This window comes from Pleurodeles waltl, chromosome 7, assembly GCF_031143425.1.
Source record: "Pleurodeles waltl isolate 20211129_DDA chromosome 7, aPleWal1.hap1.20221129, whole genome shotgun sequence".
Lineage (NCBI taxonomy): Eukaryota > Metazoa > Chordata > Amphibia > Caudata > Salamandridae > Pleurodeles > Pleurodeles waltl.
The window spans coordinates 380,918,115-380,939,399 of record NC_090446.1 but is presented as its reverse complement, the minus strand read 5'-3'; positions in this window follow the sequence as shown (position 1 = coordinate 380,939,399).

Below are 21,285 nucleotides of genomic sequence, written 5' to 3'. Positions count from 1 at the left end.
TGTGCTATAAGTACTGCATCGTCTGCGAAGTGTAATATTGGGACCCTCCTGCCAGCAACAACAGGGACGTCTAGCTGTTACCCTAAAAGATCGCATCATTTAAAAAAAGGCTAAAAAATAGGGGAGCCAGCACACAGCCCTGCTGTACACCATTTTGCATCTGGAAGGGGTCTCTACACTCCCCACCCATCCCATATCTGACTCTGGCCATGTTATCTACGTGCAAAGCTGTTTTCAGATCTATAAAGACCAAATACAGAGAGGACCTCCTAACTACTGTGAATTTATGTGAGATCATGTAGAGGCGAATGATCTGGTCGATAGTTCCCACCCACGGCCTGAAGCCCGCTTGTACCTCTGTTATCAGACCATGGGCGTCAGCCCACCCCTGTAAATGATTAAGTAAAACGTTCTCTAAGACCTTCCCAACTCCATCTAGTAGGGAAAACGGCTGATAATTAGCGGGACAGCCTCTGTCGCCCTTCTCATAAATCGGAACAATGATAGCAGAACGCCAGGACTGCGGTACTGCATTGCACTCAAGGGCAGCATTGAACACCTTGGCAAGTATTTTAGCCCAGAAGTAAGGTGCCTCATGATAAAGGTCCACTGGGACCATATCAGGGCCTGGGGCCTTAATCTTATTCATTGTGCCCAATGCTCTAATCACTTCTATATGGGTTTCAACAACTTTCGCTGTCCCCTTCCCCACTCTAGCTACAAGTTCCCAGAATTTGGTGGCATTGTGGTCAAATATGCTTGCTCTAAATTCAGCCCACATTGCATTTTGGTACAGCCGTTTCTTTGTTGCATGCAAACACTTATAATTTCTTCTGTATTCTTCAAATTTCCCTTTGCTAGCCAAGCTGTCGTGGCACTGTGTTAGGGCAACCAAGGCTTCTATTTTTTCCTTTGTGCATTCCTTGTCAAAGAATCCTTCAAATCCTAGTTGCCCTTTTCTAGTAATACCAACTGGCTTAGTCCGTACTGGTTTAGACCACAAGGCCCCCAGCTTCTTTGTCATTTGGTCATAGACAGCCAGTATAAGAGGACTGTCATTGCTGGGGCGTCTATGATGGATTGTCCATGGCAAGCTATTATGGGTTCTAACTGCGGGAGGCCCTGTCGATACTTCTTACCATCCCATCGTATTGTTCTTCTGCATTGGACAAAACAATCTTTGGCAGCGCCATCTGACTTTGAGCGCCCGTTGACAAAGGAAGACCGTTCAGTAAAAGGTCAGTAAAAGCCTCGGCTTTTTTGTAGACTTAAAGCTACTCATAGCTGTCTCTGAGATACTCATACTACGATATTCCAACAAAATCTCACAGCTATTAATAACGTCACCGACTGATGAGTTAAAGTCACCACAAACCAGTATCACACTCCTACCACCTACACAGCCCCGGATATCTTTGCTATCCACCAAACTTCTTTTAACCTTTTCAATATATATGGAGCACTCTCTCCAGAGTGCCTGGACCCCCAAAGACCACCCTGGCAGAATATATACATTCAAGATGTCAATTACCGCCCCATTATTAAAATCTGACCTAAGTCTCAAGTGCTAGATATTAGCAGAGGCCCTCAGGAGTGGTACAACAACTTGCTCTACTTTACACTCTAGCTTGCATGACACCCATATTGAGATACCTATAGAGGGGCGACCCTTCCCTGCCCAAATGGCCAGTATATTATAACCCAGAAACCCATTGATACATAGGCGGTCATTCTGACCGCGGCGGTCGCCGCCCGCCAAGCGGTTCCCGCCGAAAGACCGCGGCGGCCATTCTGGCTTTCCCGCGGGGCCGGCGGGCGACCGCTAGAAGACCGCCGGCCGGCCCAGCGGGAAAGCCCCTTCAACAATGAAGCCGGCTCGGAATGGAGCCAGCGGAGTTGCAGGGGTGCGACGGGTTCAGTGGCACCCGTCGCGATTTTCACTGTCTGCAAAGCAGACAGTGAAAATTTTTGTGGGGCCCTGTTAGGGGGCCCCTGCACTGCCAATGCCAGTGGCATGGGCAGTGCAGGGGCCCCCAGGGGCCCCACGGCACCCGTTCCCGCCATCCTGATTCTGGCGGTGGACACAGCCAGAAACAGGCTGGCGGGAAGGCGGTCGGAATTCCCATGGCGGTGCTGCAAGCAGCGTCGCCATGGCGGATACCCTGGGCCAGCGGGAAACCGGCGGGAAACCGCTGGCTCCCCTTTTCTGACCGCGGCTTTACCGCCGTGGTCAGAATCGCCCAGGAAGCACCGCCAGCCTGTTGGCGGTGCTTCCGCCGCCCTCCGCCATGGCGGTCATGGACCGCCAGGGTCAGAATGACCCCCATAGTCCTTCAACAGCCCACTTCTATTGGAAGCAGCAAATATCATGCAAACTGACATATTGTTTCCAGTCATTGTCTTCCAGTTTGCTAGCCAACCTGCTATTTTCCAGGACAGTAATTGCAAGCGGCCCCCCTCCAAATTATTGTAGAAAGACGATGTTGGGCAGGGACATGCAGAGGAAGTGGCTGAATAAAAAGAGGGTTCCTTTGGTGATCAGTCATGCTCTAGGGGATGCTCCTGCATTGCCAGCAAGTACACCTGCTACCCAAGACCAATTGTCACATTTGGGCCCTTTATCCACCACATCATGGCTTGGAATCCAGATTTGTCTATGGAGTTAGGTTTGCGCTGAAGTAGCTAAAACAAATTACACTAATTCAGCGCAAAGCTATTATTAGCTAGCAAAGCTAGTATAAATCTGGGCCAAAGTGCTCTCTGCAAAAGTAATGTGGTTAGTACATAGGTTTCAATGGCTTGTATATTTCCCCAGCTCCAGAGACAAACTTAAATTACAAAAAATATAGATAAAAAAAAAAAAAAGATCACTTGACATGTAAACTACAGTAAAAGGCCATATCTTTAGGGAACTGGAAGACTCAGATTTTAAATATTCATAAGCAATATTGGTCTTCTAATCACTGTGCTTAATCACATACCTGAGTACATGACCAAAATCTGAATTCTTCATACAGAGAGATCAGGAAGGGGCATGATTAACCGGTTTCACTTTCTCAGTTCCAATATTGCAAGCTGCAGATATTTTAATAATCGACTCATTAACCATATGTCTACTCCATGCAGACATGCTGCAGTTTTTGCTGAGATTTTCCTTACTCAAGCAGGTTGAAGCATAGTCATAACAACTTTCTTCGTAGGGTCAATAGAAGTGGACATATGGAAATGATATGTAATATTGATTCTGTGTAAAATGCACAGTCTCTACACCATGTACAGGAGGGACCAGTATTTTAGGTTTAAACTATTTAATAAGTAGCAATCCAAACCTGAAGTGAATATATTTAGGGCCTTATTTATACTTTTTGGTGCAAAACTGCACAAACGCAGTTTTGCACCAAAAAGTTTAGCACCGGCTTACACCATTTTTTTAGCACCAGCTGGGCACCATATTTATGGAATTACACTAATTCGGTGCAAACGGAGTATAAATGTGCCGCAGAGTATAAATATGCCCGTAAATATGGCGTTAAGGCCATAGAGTCATTTTTTGCACGGGAACGCCTACCTTGCATCTCATTAAGGCAAGGTAGGTCTCCACTTTCAAAAAATGACTTTAACTCCATAAATTTGGTGCTAGAGGGGTCTAGTACCAAAGTATAAATATGGAGTTAGTTTTGCACCGATTTAGAGTAGAAAAAAATGACACTAATTTGGTGCAAACAGAGTATAAATATGCCCCTTAGTTCCCAGAGACTGTTTCATATTTAGCAGGAGGTGTGTTTGATGGGTATGACGGTAGAAGTCACTGTAGTCTGTAAAAGTATTCGAAAGCCTCAATATGTTTTGTATAGGACTACATTTTTACTGCCTGTTTTACTTAAGTTTTAAAGTGACATAACTGGATCGTAATATTTCCAATGTTCCTTTAGCCGTACCTTACTTAGGACACTATCTAGGTTTAAAATGTCACTGCTGTTATGAATCTCTTTGCTCTTTCCATAAATTTTAGAGATGAATACCAGCTAGAGTTGTTAAGTTGACAGTTCCAAATTCCAGCTGGTGTTCTCTTTAGTAAACCAAACACTTATCTAATAGAACCCGAGTGCATTTTTACCATATCAAAACGAAGCTTAGGCCCTCATTACAACACTGGCGGTAAATGCCGCTTACCACCGTGCAGAAGACCGCCAACACACCGCTGCGGAATTCCACCACAGCTATTACGACCCACAGCTCAGAACCCGCCAAAATCTAGACACCCACACAAGTCCGCCACACCAAAGGTCAGTGATAAACTGGCAATACCAAAACATCCACTATCATGCCAACAGGAATACGCCCACACTATCACGACCCACAAGTCCATGCAGCGGTCTTTCAACCGCGGTATTCCATTGGTGGTAAACACCACAGCGCTCAAAATACACACACATTTACAAAACACTACCACATTGGACAAATCGAAATACACACACCTGATACACATACACACTCCACTCCCACACACCCAATACAATATAAAAAACACACCCACATTACCCACAAACCCTTACTACTCAATAATTTGAAGAAGGCCAGAGAGACAGCAAAGCAAAGACAACACCAGCATACAGAGGCACACAACACCATCATACATACACATCCACGCACAAAACACCACACACCCCTAAACATCACCCCACACATCACATCACACACCACTTCACACATCACCCACACCACCTCATGGCACCGCAAAGATACCCCAGGTTTTCTGAGGAGGAACTCAGGGTCATGGTGGAGGAAATCATCCGGGTAGAGCCACAGCTATTCGGATCACAGGTGCAGCACACTACCATAGCTAGGAAGATGGAGCTATGGCGCAGAATTGTGGACAGGGTTAACGCAGTGGGACGGCACCCAAGAACACGGGATGACATCAGGAAGAGGTGGAACGACCTGCGGGCGAAGGTGCTTTCCATGGTCTCCAGACCACATTGCGGTTCAGAGGACTGGTGGCGGACCCCCACCTCCTCCACAACTAACAACATGGGAGGAGCAGGTCTTGGCTATACTGCATCCTGAGGGCCTCGCAGGACTAGCTGGAGGAATGGACTCTGGTAAGTTAAATCTTTAACTACTTCATCCCCCACCCTACCTTCATGCTATCACATACCCCCACCCTCGCCCTCACCCCCATCACTCCAACTCCTCACATATGTCCCCCTATCACAAACCACACATCCCAACACCAAGCCCTACATGCAACATCAAAGCATGGACACCAATCACCGATGCATGTCCACTACACATACCCACACAGACCCCTAAACAATTATCACACAAGGTCCTACACAGGAATGGAAGCACTTGTGTACAGGGTCACCCACTCATTGAACACACAGATGCAATAATCATGCCTTTACACTCGTGCTGGACCCCTACCCAACGTCACCGGACGGGAGGTCCCAGACATGTCCACTCCACCCAAAGAAGAGGCCCACAGTGATGACAGCAGCTCTGTCCAACTGGATCTAGATGACCAGCCCGGCCCATCTGGGACCTCGGGACAGTCGGTTCCCCTCACACAGTCACAGGCCACCACAGAGCCTCCCCCCTCAGGAAACACCAGCACAGCACTCACCCAGCGGGCCCATCTGTCTGTCCCCAGGACACGTCAAGCAGCAGAGTGTCCACCACTACAGGGAACCCAGGCTAACCCACCACCCCAAGAACAGCAGGGACCTGGGGGCAGTGGTAGTGGGCACACGGTTCAGGGGACAGAGGCCTAGGAAAACCGGGGAACTGGGAGGGCTGCGTTGCGACGGGGAGGACAGGTCCAGGGAACCCACTCTCCACGAGGCCCTATCCAACATCATGGGAGTCTACTATCATTCCCAGGAGACGATGGCAACGGTACTTGTCACGTTTCAGGAGACCCAGCGGCTGCAGGAGGAACAGTATTTGGGGTTGAGGAAGGAACTCAAATCCATCAATACCACCCTGGGCACCATTGTAGGGGTGCTGAAGGACCTCGTGAACACCAGGAGAGACTCTGTGGCACAACAAGGGGCCCCTGACACTAGCCTGGACGATGAACTGCCCACCACCTCCGCCGGCGCTAGTGGACAGGAGGCACCGCCACAGGACCACGACACCAGCACCCCACCCCCTGCAGATGGAGAACCACCCCGCAAGCGGTCCCTGAGATCCAGGACAAAGACAGAGAACAATGCCAAGACCCCCGCCAAGAAATGAGACCATCCTGATTGTCATCCTTCTGTCCCACTATGTCACCCTGTCCATCCTTAAACTGCCCTAGCTCCACTTCTTATGCCCCTTTGCACAATGCACCTGTGAGACAAATAGACTGGACTCTGCCATGGACATTCCTCCACCATGACCCCTGACCATTTTACAACCCCCTCCACTAATATGAACTTAAATAAACACCCTTGAATCACAAAACAATCTGGAGACAGTCTGTGCTTTCACAAATGTGTATTCGCTATAACTAAGGAAAATACCAATGTCCATTTTATGTCAACATACCTATGTCACACAGCACTAGTCCATGAGGTAACATAGCAGAGGTCACACAGTGGGACCACATCTGTGAAATCAAAAGGGAAAGTTACAAATCAGGGCCCATACACTGGTTGAAAGTGACAGACAGATGAGAGGTCGAACAATTTTATCAGATGTAGGAGGCAGTGAGGTCTTCTTACCTGTGTCTCACTGGAAGTATTGATGGATCAAGGTGTTTCTGTTGTCTATGTCCTCTTCTTCTGCCTCCTCTTCTTCACTGTCCACAGGATCCATAGCTGCCACAACACCTCCTTCAGGACCATCGTCCTGCAGAAAAGGCATCTGTCGTCGCAAAGCCAAGTTGTGCAGCATACAGCAGGCCACGATGATCTGGCACACCTTCTTTGGTGATTAGTATAGAGAACCACCTGTCATATGGAGACACCTGAACCTGGCCTTCAGGAGGCCGAAGGTCCTCTCTATAACCCTCCTAGTTCGCCCATGTGCCTCATTGTAGCGTTCCTCTGCACTTGTCCTGGGATTCCTCACTGGGGTCAATAGCCATGACAGGTTGGGGTAGCCGGAGTCACATGCAAATGTCGAGGGACAACACCAGACCCAGACAACTATTCACACTGTATAGGGTCCATGTCCTCACCTAATAACCACACATGGTGCCTCTGGAGTTGCCATATCACATAAGGGATGCTGCTATTCCTTAGAATGTAAGCGTCATGCACTGAGCAAGGAAACTTGGCGTTCACATGGGAGATGTAATGGTCGGCCAAAAACACCATCTGCACATTCATTGAATGGTAACTCTTCCGGTTTCTGTACACCTGTTCACTCCTGCGGGGGTACCAAGGCCACGTGTCCCATTAATGGCACCTATGATGTTGGGGATATGTCCCAGGGCATAGAAGTCACCTTTCACTGTAGGCAAATTCTCCTGCACTAGAGGGGGTATCCCTGTGGGATGGTGGACAGCTGACATCAGGTTTGGCTCCAACTGGGCACACAGTTCCTGGATTGTGGAACAATCAAGTCTATAGGTGACTATTACATGTCGCTCTTCCATTGTCGACAGGTCCACCAGCGGTCTGTACACCGGAGGATGCCGCCATCTCCTCACCTGCCCAAGCGGACGTGCTCTATGGATGAGAACAGCGATCAGAGGGTCAGCCAACACTGAGGTACGAAATAAACAACTTTATTTCACACATTTGTCAATCCGCTATGTGCCTGTCTTAGTGTGTATGCAAGGCCTAGATATGTGTGACGCATTTAAAAATCATGCTATGTGGCCCCCTGAAATGGCGGCTGCCTGACCTGTAATGTGGGACAAGGGGATATGAGGTAACTGCGCTGGCGTTGTACACGTCGAAGACCGCTGCGCAATCCTACATTGGTTAACATTGGACCCTATGGTTCCCAGGAGCCAATAACGATGTACGCCGGTGGTGATGGTACGCACTGCCGCGGGCGTGACCGCCATTTTCTCTCTGTTCAATCACTTGATACCTGATCTTCGACAGGAGAGGACCTACACTGCAAGTGCAGCTGTGACCTCAGTCTGGAAGCGACAATGGCTCAAGTGTCTGAGGAAAGGGCCCCTGCCTTCACATCGGAGGAGTTGGACAAACTAGTGGATGGGGTCCTCCCCCAGTACACGCTACTCTACGGTCCTCCAGACAAACATGAGTTCACTGTGAGCAGGTTGTATGGGCAATGCCTGTTTGGAGTGGTGTGGATGGGAGATGGGGGGGAATGAGGCGTGCATGAAACAACGGTGAGTGGATGTGCGTCAGGGCATGGGTGGGAATGTGGGCCAATGACTGTGACGGTCCAGACAGTTGTAGTTTTTCCTTTTCCCCTGTACTATTCCTGTAGGTCAGTGCCCACCAGAAGAAGGATATTTGCCGTGCCATCGCCAAGGACGTCCGGGCCCTGGGGGTCCACCACAGACGGAGCACCCACTGCCGTAAAAGATAGGAGAACATTCGCCGCTGGAGCAATAGGATGGCGGAGGCCCAGCTGGGGATGGCCTCCCAACGTGAGAGGGGTGCCCCTCGCACCATGACCCCCCTGATGTTCTGGATCCTGGCGATGGCATTTCCGGAGTTGGATGGGTGCTTGAGGGCATCACAGCAGCGACAAGGGGGTGAGTACCATCACATCCATCTGATTCAGCGTGCATTGGGGGTGTCTGGGTGGGGAGGTGGGCTGTGGGTTCCTCTAGGCCAGGGAGAGTTTTGTAGGCAAGGTCCCTTCGTGAGGCAGGCTATGTGGCACCCCACCCCACCAGTGTTAAGAGCCATCTACCCCTAGTCAGGCTCTTGTGACTTCCATGTGTGCAGCAATCGGGCATAGGCCTTGTACCCCATGTCCCTGTGATTAATTAGGGAACTCTAAGTACATGGCGTAGTGCAGAGGGCTGCTGTGTCTGTAGTGTCTGCTAACGCTAGCGGTATTGCATGCACTGAACATGTCTTTCTACTTTCTTCCCCCTCTTGTTGTTGTCTCCCTGTTCTTGTGTGCATTAGCATCATCAGGTGGAGGAGCTGTGCCACCGGAGCAGGAGGGAGCTGCATCCCACATGGCCCTGGAGGGCGAGACTACGGACTCAGAATTCACCAGTGGGTCGGAGGGCGAGGGGAGCTCCATGGCGGGGACGGGAGCTGAGACCAGCGACACCGACTCCTCCTCCGATGGGAGCTCCCTTGCGGTGGCGGGCCCCTCTGTGCCCACCACATCTACAGATACAGCCACCACACTCCCTACCAGCACTGCCCTCCCAGCAACCCCTCAGCGTGTGCCCCGTGGCCGCTCACCCAGGAGGGTGGGCATCTCCTTCGCCCCAGGTACCTCAGCCCCTGCCCCAGTCAGCCCTGCTGCCCTTAGTGAGGAGGCCATTGACCTCCTCAGATCCCTCACTGTTGGGCGGTCTACCATTCTGAATTCCATCCAGGGTGTAGTAAGGCAGTTGCAACAGATAAATGCATACCTGGAGGGCATTCATTCTGGTCAGGCAGCCCAACAGCGAGCTTTTCAGACTCTGGCCTCAGCACTGATGGCAGCCATTGTCCCTGTGTCCAGCCTCCCCCCTCCAACTTCCTCCACCCAGAACCAATCCCCAGTACCTCAGCCTATCCCAAGCACACCATCAGACCAGCATGCACACACCTCAACACACAAGGGTAGCTCTGGCAAACATAAGCACCACACATCCCACAGGCACTCACGCAAACATCATCCCCATGCACACATACCAGCAGCCACTGCCTCCACTGTGTCCCTGTCCTCCACGTCTCCCTCCTCCCTCCCTGTCACATCTCCACTTACACCTGCATGCACTACATCTTCAGCCACTACGTCCATCACCAGCACGCCCATCACCACACACTGCTCACGTGCACTCACCATCCCACTACTATTCACACATCCCCTGTGTACTCTCCCAGTGTGTCTGTGTGCCCTCCTCCCAAACTACACAAACGCAGTCACACACCCACCCAACAGCCATCCACCTCACGACAGCCTCCAGCCCATGCACGTTCACCCAAAGTCAGCAAATGAACACCTCCTACAACCACTACCTCTTCCTCCACTCCCAAACGCCCTCTATCTACCCGTCTCAGTGTGTCTAAAAAACTTTTCCTGTCAAACCTTGACCTCTTCCTTTCACCTCCCCCACGTCTTCTGTCCCCTAGGGCCCGCCTTTCCAGGTCCCAACCCAGCACCTCAGCCACCACATCACCGGGAACAGTGGTGCCAGCAGTAACCGGCTTCTGGAGTGCGCCAAGTAGCAGGGCAGCCAGTGTCCCAAGGAGCCAGGCCAAGGACATTCCCCCACCTCCAAAACAAAAGAAGTTGCCCACAGCCCGGAGGGTGAAGGCCAAAACACCTGCCACCAAGGGCTCAGCCAGGACAACAGTTGGGAGTGGCAAGACAGCTGAGCCACCATCCAAGGTGGGGAATGGCACGGCGGACAAGACCGCCACCAGCACTGCCACATGCACCGGCGCCACCAGCACCGCCGCTCAGAACACCGCCACCAGCAGCACGCTCAGTGAGCCCCCCCACCAGCACCACTGACCAGGACACCGCCGCCAGCAGCACGCTCAGTGAGCCCCCCACCAGCACCGCCGCCCAGGACACCGCCGCCAGCAGCACACTCAGAGAGCACCCCACCAGCACCGCCGCTCAGGACACCGCCACCAGCAGCACGCTCAGTGAGCCCCCCACCAGCACTGCTGCCCAATGAGCGCCGCAAGCACCACCGCTACTGAGGCCGCCGCCAGCACCACCAGTGGCCACGGCACATCCCGTGCCATTGGGCACCACCACAGACATGGCTGCCATCCCCAGTGGTCAGTCGTACGAGGCTGGTGGTCAGTTCCAGGGGCCTGGACAGCTTCCATGTTGCCCCACCGTCAGTGGAGTGTCAGATCCACTACCTCAGTCCTTGGCAGGATGAAGAACTCTGGGCACAGAAACCCCTCAGAACCAGTGGAGAATGACATCCACTACCTCAGTCCTTGGCAGGATGAAGCATTCTGGGCACAAAGCCCCCTCCGGGACCAGTGGAGAATGACATCCACTATCTCTGTCCTTGGCAGGATGAAGCACTCTGGGCACAAAGCCCCCTCCAGAACCAGAGGAGAATAACATCCACTACCTCTGTCCTTTGGCAGGATGAAACACTCTGGGCACAAAGCCCCCTCCAGAACCAGTGGAGAATGACATCCACTACCTCAGTCCTTGGCAGAATGAAGCACTCTGGGCACCAAGCCCCCTCCAGAACCAGTGGAGAATGACATCCACTACCTCTGTCCTAGGCAGGATGAAGCACTCTGGGCACAAAGCCCCCTCCAGAACCAGTGGAGAATGACATCCACTACCTCAGTCCTTGGCAGGATGAAGCACTCTTGGCACAAAGCCCCCTCCAGAACCAGTGGAGACTGTTATCCACTTGAGAGACTGTGGCTTTGTACTCACAGGATGAATCAGTGGGCAAACCACCCACTGTAGAGACTTGAGAGACTGTGGCTTTGCACTCCCCAGGATAAAGCAGTGGGCATGGAGCCCCCTGGTGGTGCTGGCGTCGTGCACTCATCCGGCTGAGGTGCCCTCTCTTACCTTCCCCCTGAGGTGCCTGTTTTGTTTAGATCTGATGCCCCTGCAGTGTTCTCTCCGTTTGGATCGGGTATTGAGTGTGGGTCTCACCCATGCATTAAGGTGCCCAGTGGTCCACGGACTATGTAGGTGCAGTACATGGACTTGAATTCTTGGTGTACATATTTGTTAATAGTGTATATATATTTTTGACAACTGGATTTTTCCTGATTACAATCGTTCACCTCATTTCCTATTGTCATTGCGTTCTTCCAGGGGGGTTAGGGGGTGTAAATGTAATGTTTCAGCATGTATTGGTGTGTGTGTTGTTGTGTGTGAGGGTGGGGGTGGGGGTGTTGCGTGTTGTGTGTGTGTGTCACTCTCTTTTCCCTCCACCCTCCCCTGTGTCGTAGGTGCAGTACTCACTGTGGTCGTCACCGCCGTCGGTCGTGCTCCTGGTAGAGAAGCAGGAAGACAATCGTAGGTGGAATTTGGGGTTCCGGCTCCATGGCATTCTGGTTCCTCGTTGGGTGTGTACAGGTGAGAGTTTTCCCTTCCAAGTCCAGTTTCCACCGTGTTTTTGTTTGCGTTGAATCCGCCCCGGAAAAGGTGGTGGATTGGCCTCTCATAATGGTGTGGGCGGTACATTGTCTTCCGCCTGTCTGTTGGCGGTGACCGCCATGCTGTTTGTTTGTACCGCTGTGGTGGTCGGAATGTTAAAGTGGCTGTCTATGTTGGCTGTTTCCACCGCGGTCATAATTCCATTTTTTTTACCGCCAGCCTGTTGGCGGTCTTACTGCCGCTTTAACACCGACCGCCAGGGTTGTAATGAGGCCCTTAGTGTCCCAGGAGGGAGACCCACAAATAGTAGCTGGTGCCAACTTTGCTCCAAGTATGTATAGCACACTGATACCACTGGGGCTATTTAAACCATTATTTAATTTCCATATTTCAGTCTGCAAATGGTGTGCATGAGTAAGCCTCGCTTTGAGCTGATTTTTAAGGTTAGTTTGGAATTTAGTGATACCGCTAAACATACAAATCTGTGCTCAATATCTTTTGTTCTCCTAACCACCAGAATAACTTTGAATTAGACTTTTTCATTATCATAGTTTTTGTCATATTAGGCGTCAATTCATTCATTTTATCATACGGCTGAAGTTAATTTAGGGTCCTTTGAAGACCTATAGCAGTCTGATCCAAAAGCACTAAATTATCTGCATACTGTGTAAGAAACAGATGTTGTACACCCAGGGGCAGATTTATCATAGTGTTACATTGCCCTTGAGTCATGCAAGATAACGCCAGGGCAATGCAACACCAAAGTCAGATTTATTAAGCATTGTAAGGCCACTTTGCACTGCCCCGTGGTGCTGGGTAAATCTGGAGTAACACAAGGCACTGCAAGTCTCTGCTTTGTGTTACTCTACACCAGGGAGGGTTTCAATTGGTGGAGCATGGATGTTCCTACGCTTCCACCCATTGATTTTTTGCACATTTCCAGATTTACCATGAGTGGTAGACGTGGGAATGTGTCAAAATGCTACACATTCCCCGTGGGGGCATAATGAGAAGAAATATTTTCATTTCACTCCGTGTTTTCCTCTATGTGTGCGTCATTCTGCCAAACACATAGAAAGAGGAAAATGTCTCAAAGAATTGTTTTTGTGCAGTAAGATGTCCTTTCCTGCACAAAAACAATCCTGACTCCAATGCAGTCGCCCTTGCACCATGGCTCAAGAGTGCCTGCAAGACGAAAGGCTGCACATTGTGCGCCAGTGCAAGGAGAGGCCTGGAATGCACCACATAAGGTTAAATATGGATCATTCATGCCTTCTCCCCTTCACGGAGCACAACAACGTTTCTTGCTACATTACATTGCATGAAAGTTTAATAAATCTGGGCCCAATTTTGGAGAAAATATTTTTAAATTGACCAGTAATAGCAGTAGGTCAGCTGTGTATAAATCGAAAAGAACAGGTGCCAGGACAGAACCTTGTTTCATGCCTCTATTGGTGGGAATTTTCTCAAGATTGTTGTCCCATTACCCAATTTTACTCTCACTGAGATGTCAGTATGTAGGAGTTGGATCGCAGTAAAAAGTTGACCAGGTATATCCCAGGCATTTGACTCTCTCCACAGTGTACCCCAATTTTATTTTATCAAAGGCCACACTGTAGTTTAAGAAGCACATGTATTGTGAATATTCTTGGGCAATCACCTTATTAACTAACAGGATGATGCTAGTAATGTTATTCAGAATTCCACACCATTTTCTGAACTTCGTCTGACAAGTGGGCAAGATTTTTAACTTGCTGCTCCAGTTTTTAAATACCGCCATCAACAATTTGTCAAACACTTTTGCTTCTCAATCAAAGAGGGCTATTGTCTATAGTTCTGATGGTTGTTAATGGGCCACATTTTATGAATATGATGCAGACTTGAACTTCACTGGCTCTCCCGAATGATTTCCCATTTCTAGAGTGTCAGCAAGAGATTGCACCCTAGGTTTGTCCTTTCCTTAAAGAAAGCCAGTGGAACTACATTCACAAAGCTGCCCCATCACTTTTCGTGACAGACATAGGCCCTCATTACAACCGTGGTGGTAAATGCCGCCTACTGCCGTGCTGATGGCCGCCAACATACCGTGACTGCGGCGGAAATCCGCTACGGGTATTATGACCCACACAGAAAAATCCGCCACTATACAGACACCCACACAAGTCCGCCACACCAAAGGTCAGTGATAAACTGGCGGTACCAAAACCCACACCATTGCGCCAACAGGAACACGCCCACAGTATCACAACCCACGAATCACCGAGGTGGTCTTTCAACCGCAGTAAACCATTTGCGGTACACACCACCTTGCTCGAAATACACACACACTTACAAAACTACACCACATTGGACAATTCAAAATACACACACCTGACACATATACACACACCACACCCACACACTCACACCACTATAAAACACACACACACATTACCCACAACCCCTTACGACCCCAAGGATTTGACAACTGAGAGAGAGACAAGGCAGGAGCACCCACTCAATCAGAGGCACAGAACACCCTCACCCATATACCATCCACGCACCTCACACCACACACCACAACACATCACCCCACACATCCTCACACCTACCACTCACACCACATCCATGGCAACCCAAAGACACCCCAGGTTTTCTGAGGAGAGCTAAAGGTCATGGTGGAGGAATCATCCAGGTAGAGCCAAAGCTGATCGAATCACAGGTGCAGCAGACGTCCATTGCAAGGAAGATGGAGCTATGGCGGAGAATAGTGGACAGGGTCAACGCCGTGGGACAGCACCCAAGAACAAGGGATGAGATCAGAAAGAGGTGGAACAACCTACAGGGGAAGGTGCATTCTGTGGTTGCAAGACACCAGGTAGCTGTACAGAGGACTGACGGTGGTCCCCACCTCTTCCCCCACAACTAACAACATGGGAAGAGCAAGTCTTGGTAATCATGCATCCTGAGGGCCTCGCAGGAGTAGCAGGAGGACTGGATTCTGGTAAGTCAAATCTTTACTAATATATCCCCTACCCTACCCGCATACCATCACAAACTCCTACCCCTACCCTCACCCCCATCACTCTACCACCTCACATACACCCCACCATCACAACCCACCCATCCCAATACCAAGCCCTGCATGCAACACCTATGCATGAATCCCCATCACAGACCTGCATGGACACCCATCACCACAGCATGCCCATAAACAGAGATTCACCCAGCCCACAAAACCACCATGAACAGAAGGCCAAGCTGACAGGGAAATCACAATCATACAGGGAAACACACCCATGCACAAGATGGCACATGCAGATACATTAACACTGCATTTGCATCCCCATAGGACCCTTACTCAACGTCACCGGAGAGCAGGTGCCAGCTACAACCAGTCCACCCCCTGAAGAGGCCCACAGTGATGACAGCAGCTGTGCACGCATGGATCAGGATGACCAACCTGGCCCATCAGGGACCGCTGGACAGTTGGTTCCCTGCCATAGTCCCAACCCACCACAGATCCTCCCCACTCAGGAAAAACCACCACAGCACCCTCCCAGCGGGCCCATACCTCCGTACCCACGACACGTCAATCAACAGTGTGTCCACCACTACAGGGACCCCAGACAACCCCTCAAACACAGGGCGATCAGGGACCTGGGGTCAGTGGCAGTGGGCACATGGTTCAGGGGACAGAGGCACAGGACAACAGGGAAGCTGGGAGGACTGCTGTGCGACAGGGGGAGGACAGGCCCAGGGAACCCACTCTCCACGAGGATCTCTCCAACATCATGGGAGCATACTACCATTCCCAGGAGACCATGGGCCAGATACTGGCCAAGTTGCAGGAGACCCAGCGACTGCATGAGGGACAGTACCTAGGGATCAGGTATAACCTAACAAACATCTACACCATCCTGGTCACCACTGCAGGGGTGCTGAGTGACATGGCCAAGACCATGAGGGAGGCAGTGGCACAACAACAGGCCCCTGACACTAGCCACAGAGATGAACAGTCCTCCACCTCCACCGGCGCTAGTAGACAGGAGGCCCCGCCACAGGAACAACAGGCCACCAGCACCCCACCCCATGCAGAAGGAGAACCATCCCACAAACGGTGCCTGCGATCCAGGCAGAAGACAGAGAACATTGCCAAGACCCCCACCAGGAAAGAAGACTCTCCTAATTGTCACCCTTCTGTCCCACTATGTCACCATGTCCACCTTGAACTGCCACTACTCCCCTTCCTACCCCCCCTTGGACATTGCACCTGTGATACCAAGAGACTGTACTCTAACTGGACCTTCCTACACCATCACCCCTGCCCATTGCACATCCCCTCTACTTATGAGCACTGAAATAAACACCCTTGGATCAAATACAAGTACAGAGTCTGCAAATTGATTGCAATATGTGTTAGGTTAATAAGATGTAAACATTTCAATCCATATGCAAGTTATATATACATTGGCATGACCTGTAGTGGACAGCAGTACACATAACAGGAACCAGAGTGGGGCACAATGATCTGAAAATAGACATGGCAAAGGGTAAAGTCAGTGGCCAGAAACCAAGGGTAAAAGGTTGTCTTGTACAATGTCCAACGGTTAACTGAAATCTAATATGAACGTACAATGTCTTTCCTGTGTGTCACTGGAAGTATTGCAGAATAATACTGCTCCTGTTGTCAACATCTTCTTCCTCTGCCTCCTCTTCTTCACTGTCCACAGGCTCCACCGCTGCCACAAGACCATCTCCAGGCTTCTACTCCTGCAGGAAAGGCACCTGGCCTCTCAAGGCCAGGTTGTGCAACATGCAACAGACAACGATGATCTGGAACACCTTCTTGGGTGAGTAGTACAGGGAGCCACCAGTCAGATGGAGGCACCGGAATCTGGCCTTCAGGTGGCCGAAGGTCCGTTCGATAATCCTCCTTGTACGCCCATGTGCCTCATTGTAACATTCCTCTGCCCTTGGCCTGGTATTCCTCACTGGGGTCAGTAGCCATGAGAGGTTGGGGTAACCAGAGTCACCTGCAAATATCGAGGGATACCTGTTAGACACACACTAACCCTTAGGGACAACCCCATACCCAGACACCTACTCATACTGTGTGGGGACCTTGGGCTCACCTATTAGCCACACCCGGTGCCTATGGAGTTGGCCCATCACATATGGGATGCTGCTATTCATCAAGATAAAGGCATCATGCACAGAGCCAGGATACTTGGCATTCACATGGGAGATGTACTGGGCCGCCAAACACACCATCTGCACATTCATCGAGTGATAGCTTTTTCTGTTCCTGAAAACTTGCTCATTTCTCTGGGGGGGGGGGAGAAATGCCACATGTGTACCATCAATGGCACCTATGATGTTGGGGATATGTTCCAGGGCATAAAAGTCAGCTTTCACTGTTGCCAAATCCTCTACCTGGGGGAACACGATGTAGCCTGGCATGCGTTTCAGCAGGGCTGACAACACTCTGGTCAACACGTTAGAGAACATTGGCTGAGACATCCCTGATGCCATGGCCACTGTTGTTTGGAAGGAACCAGTTGCCAGGAAATGGAGCACTGACAGGACTTGAACTAGAGGGGGGATACCAGTGGGCTGACGGATAGCTGAAATCAGGTCTAGCTCCAATTGGGCACCCAGTTCTTGGATTGTGGCATGATCAAGTCTGTAGGTAATGATAATGTGTCTGTCCTCCATTGTTGCAAGGTCCACCAGGGGTCTGTACACCAGAGGATGCTGCCATCTCATATGCAGCCTCAGCGATTGGAGCCTATGGAAGAGAACGGTGAGCAGAGGGTCACATTCCCACATCTATTACACTAATGCTGTTTTTTTTAACTTTACCGAAACAAAATGTGAATCCTAGGATCAGTTGCCGTGCCAATGTCTGCTGTGATGCAGTTAGGTGCCATGCCTTGTGGCCCCCTGAAATGGCGAATGCCTGACCTGTGAGGAGGGACAAGTGGAAATGAGGTAATTGCGCTGGCATTGTGCGCCGTTGTGTTAGGCAGTCGGCGACCACTGCACAACTTGGCATTGGTTATCATTAGGCCCTATGGGTTCCAGGAGCCAATGGTGATGTACGCTGGAGATGACGGTACGCACCGCCCCGGACTAGACCGCCATTTTCTATCTCATCCCTCACTTGCTAGCTGACCTTCAACAGGAGAGGACCTACATTGCAAGTGCTGCTGTTACCTGTGTCTGGAAGCGACAATGGCTCATGTGTCTGGGGAAAAGGCCCCTGACTTCACTGTGGAGGAGTTGGAGAAACTGGTGGATAGGGTCCTACCCCAGTACACGTTACTCTACGGTCCTCCAGACAAACAGGTGAGTACTTTGTGAGCATGATGCATGGGCCATGAATGCATGAAGTGCTGTGGATGTAAGCCACATGTTTGGGGTGCTGAGGCGTCCTGGCCAGAGTGCAGCATGTAAGGTGGTTATTGTATGTGCGTCAGGGGATGGGTGGGAACTGGTGGCCAATCAGTTTGACAGTCCAGACGAGTGATTGATTCCCTTTTCTGCTGCCTTTTCCATCCAGGTCAGCGCCCACCAGAAAAAGGGTATTTGGTGTGCAATCGCCAAGGAGTTGCGGACCCTGGGGGTCTTTCACAGGCAGAGCACCCACTGCGGCAAGAGATGGGAGGACCTAAGCCACTGGTCAAAGAAGATGGCGGAGGCCCAGCTGGGGCTGGCCTCCCAACGAGGACCACCCTGATGTTCCGCATCCTGGCGGTGACCTATCTGGAGTTGGATGGGTGCTTGAGGGCATCACAGCAGACACAAGGGGGTGTGTACAGATTCTGAAAGTTGACTTTGCGCACGTTAGGAGGTACCTGGTTGGGGGATGTAGGCTGTGGGTGCCTCTAGGCCAGGGCGATCATGGCAGGGTAGGTCCCTTGTTGGGCAGGCTCTGGCACACCCCTACCCCAATAGTGTAAGTGGCCATCTACTGCTGGGCAGGGTCCTGTGGGTTTCTGGTGTGTGGATGCTGGAGTTAGGCATTGTACCCCATGGGCTGGTGACTGTCTTAGGAAATGGATGGGCATGGTCGAGTGCATAGGGCTGCTCCCTGTGTGTTGTGTACGACAACGGTAGTGGTGTTGCTGGCATTAACTAAGTGTATCCTCTGTCTCTCCCCCCCTTTTTGTTTTGTCACCCTGTCCTTGTGTGCATTAGCATAATCTAGCAGAAGAGCAGAGGCACCGGCGACGGATGGAGCTGCTTCCCACATGGGCCTGGAGGCCGAATCCACTGACGGTGACAGCACCAGTGGGACGAAGGGCGAGGGGAGCACCACAATAGGGACAGGAGGGGAGACCACAGACAGCGACTCCTCCTCCGATGGAAGCTCCCTGGTGGTGGCAGACATCTCTGTGCCCACCCCAACAACAGGTACAGCCACCACACCCCAACCAGCACTGCCCTCCCAGCAGCCCCTCAGCGTGTTTCCTGTGCCCGCTCACCCAGGAGGGTGGGCATCTCCTTCGCCCCAGGCACCTCAGGCCCTACCTCAGTCAGCCCTGCTGCCCTCAGTGAGGAGACTATTGACCTCCTGAGAGCCCTCTCTGTTGGGCAGTCAACCATACTGAATTCCATCTAGGATGTTGAGAGGCATTTGCAACAAACAAATGCATTCCTAGAGGGCATTCACTCTGGCGTGGCGGCCCAACAGAGAGCATTTCAGGCTCTGGCTTCAGCACTGATGGCAGCCCTTGTCCCTGTGTCTGGCCTCCTCCCTCCAACTTCCTCTACCCAGACCCAATCCCCTCAACCCAGCCTATCCCAAGCACACCTTCAGACCAGCATTCACCCAAATCACCACACAAAAGTGACTCAGGCAAACATAAGCACCACACTTCATCTCACAGGCACTCACACAAGCACCATACCTTGCAAACACACCAATATCCACTGCCTCCACTGTGTCCCCCTCCTCCTCCTCGTCCACCTCCGTCCCAGTAGCATCTACACTCACACCTGCATGCACTACATCTTCATCCACTACCTCCATCACAAGCACGCTCATCACTACACACCCCTCACGAGCAGTCACCATCTCCACAGCCATGCACACTTCCCCTGTGTCCTCTCCCAGTGTGTCTGTGACCCATCTTCCCAAAGTACACAAACGCAAGCACCCACCCACCCAACAGCCATCCACCTCACAACAGCGTTCAACCCATGCACCTTCACCCAAACTCAGCAGACAGACACCTCCTACAACCACTCCCTCTTCCTCCACTCCCAAACCCTCTCCATCTTTCCGTCCCAGTGTGTCTATAAAACGTTTCCTGGCAAACATTGACCTGTTCCCTACCCCTCCTTCTATACTTCCCCTCGGGCCAAGATGTCCAGATCCCAGGCCAGCACCTCAGCCATCAAGTTGGAGTCCTCACTGGCACCTGCAACTCCCAGAGGATCAAAGGGAGCACACATCAGGCCAGGCAGTGTGCCACCGACCCCTGTAAAGGACGAAACCATTCTGCCACCTGCCAAGGTGAAGAAGTAGCTAGCATGCAGCAAGGCCAAGGAGCACCACCCACCCAGCACGGCCTCCTCCAAAACTCCAGCTGCCAGACCCAAGGTCCCAGCAGCATCTGCCAAGGTGAGGAAGGGTCAGAAAAGCCAAGGCAAGGCACTTCAGGCCTCAGAGGCTCCAGGTGAGGGCCTGGTTCCCATCATCAGAACCGACAGCCCCACCACCTGTACCACGGCAAGCACCGCTACAAGCACCGCCACAAGCACTGCCACCTACACCACCACCTGCCCCGCCGCTGCCACCACTACTGTCAGCAGCAGCATCCCCAGTGGGCTGCCATCTGAGGCTTCAGGAGACGGGCTGGTGCCTCCCTCCACCACTGGCAGCACCAGCACCTGCACCACGGACAGCACCGCCAGCATCCCTGCTGCAAGCACCACCGCAAGCACCGCCACCTGCACCGCCACCTGCACCGCTGACTGTAGGACCACTACCAGCAGTAGCAGCCCCAGTGTGTGTCCGTCCGAGGCTGCAGGTGACGGCCTGGAGCCTCCCACCACCACTGGAAGCACTCCCAGCGGAACCGGCACTACCACAAGTTTACAGCATTAGTC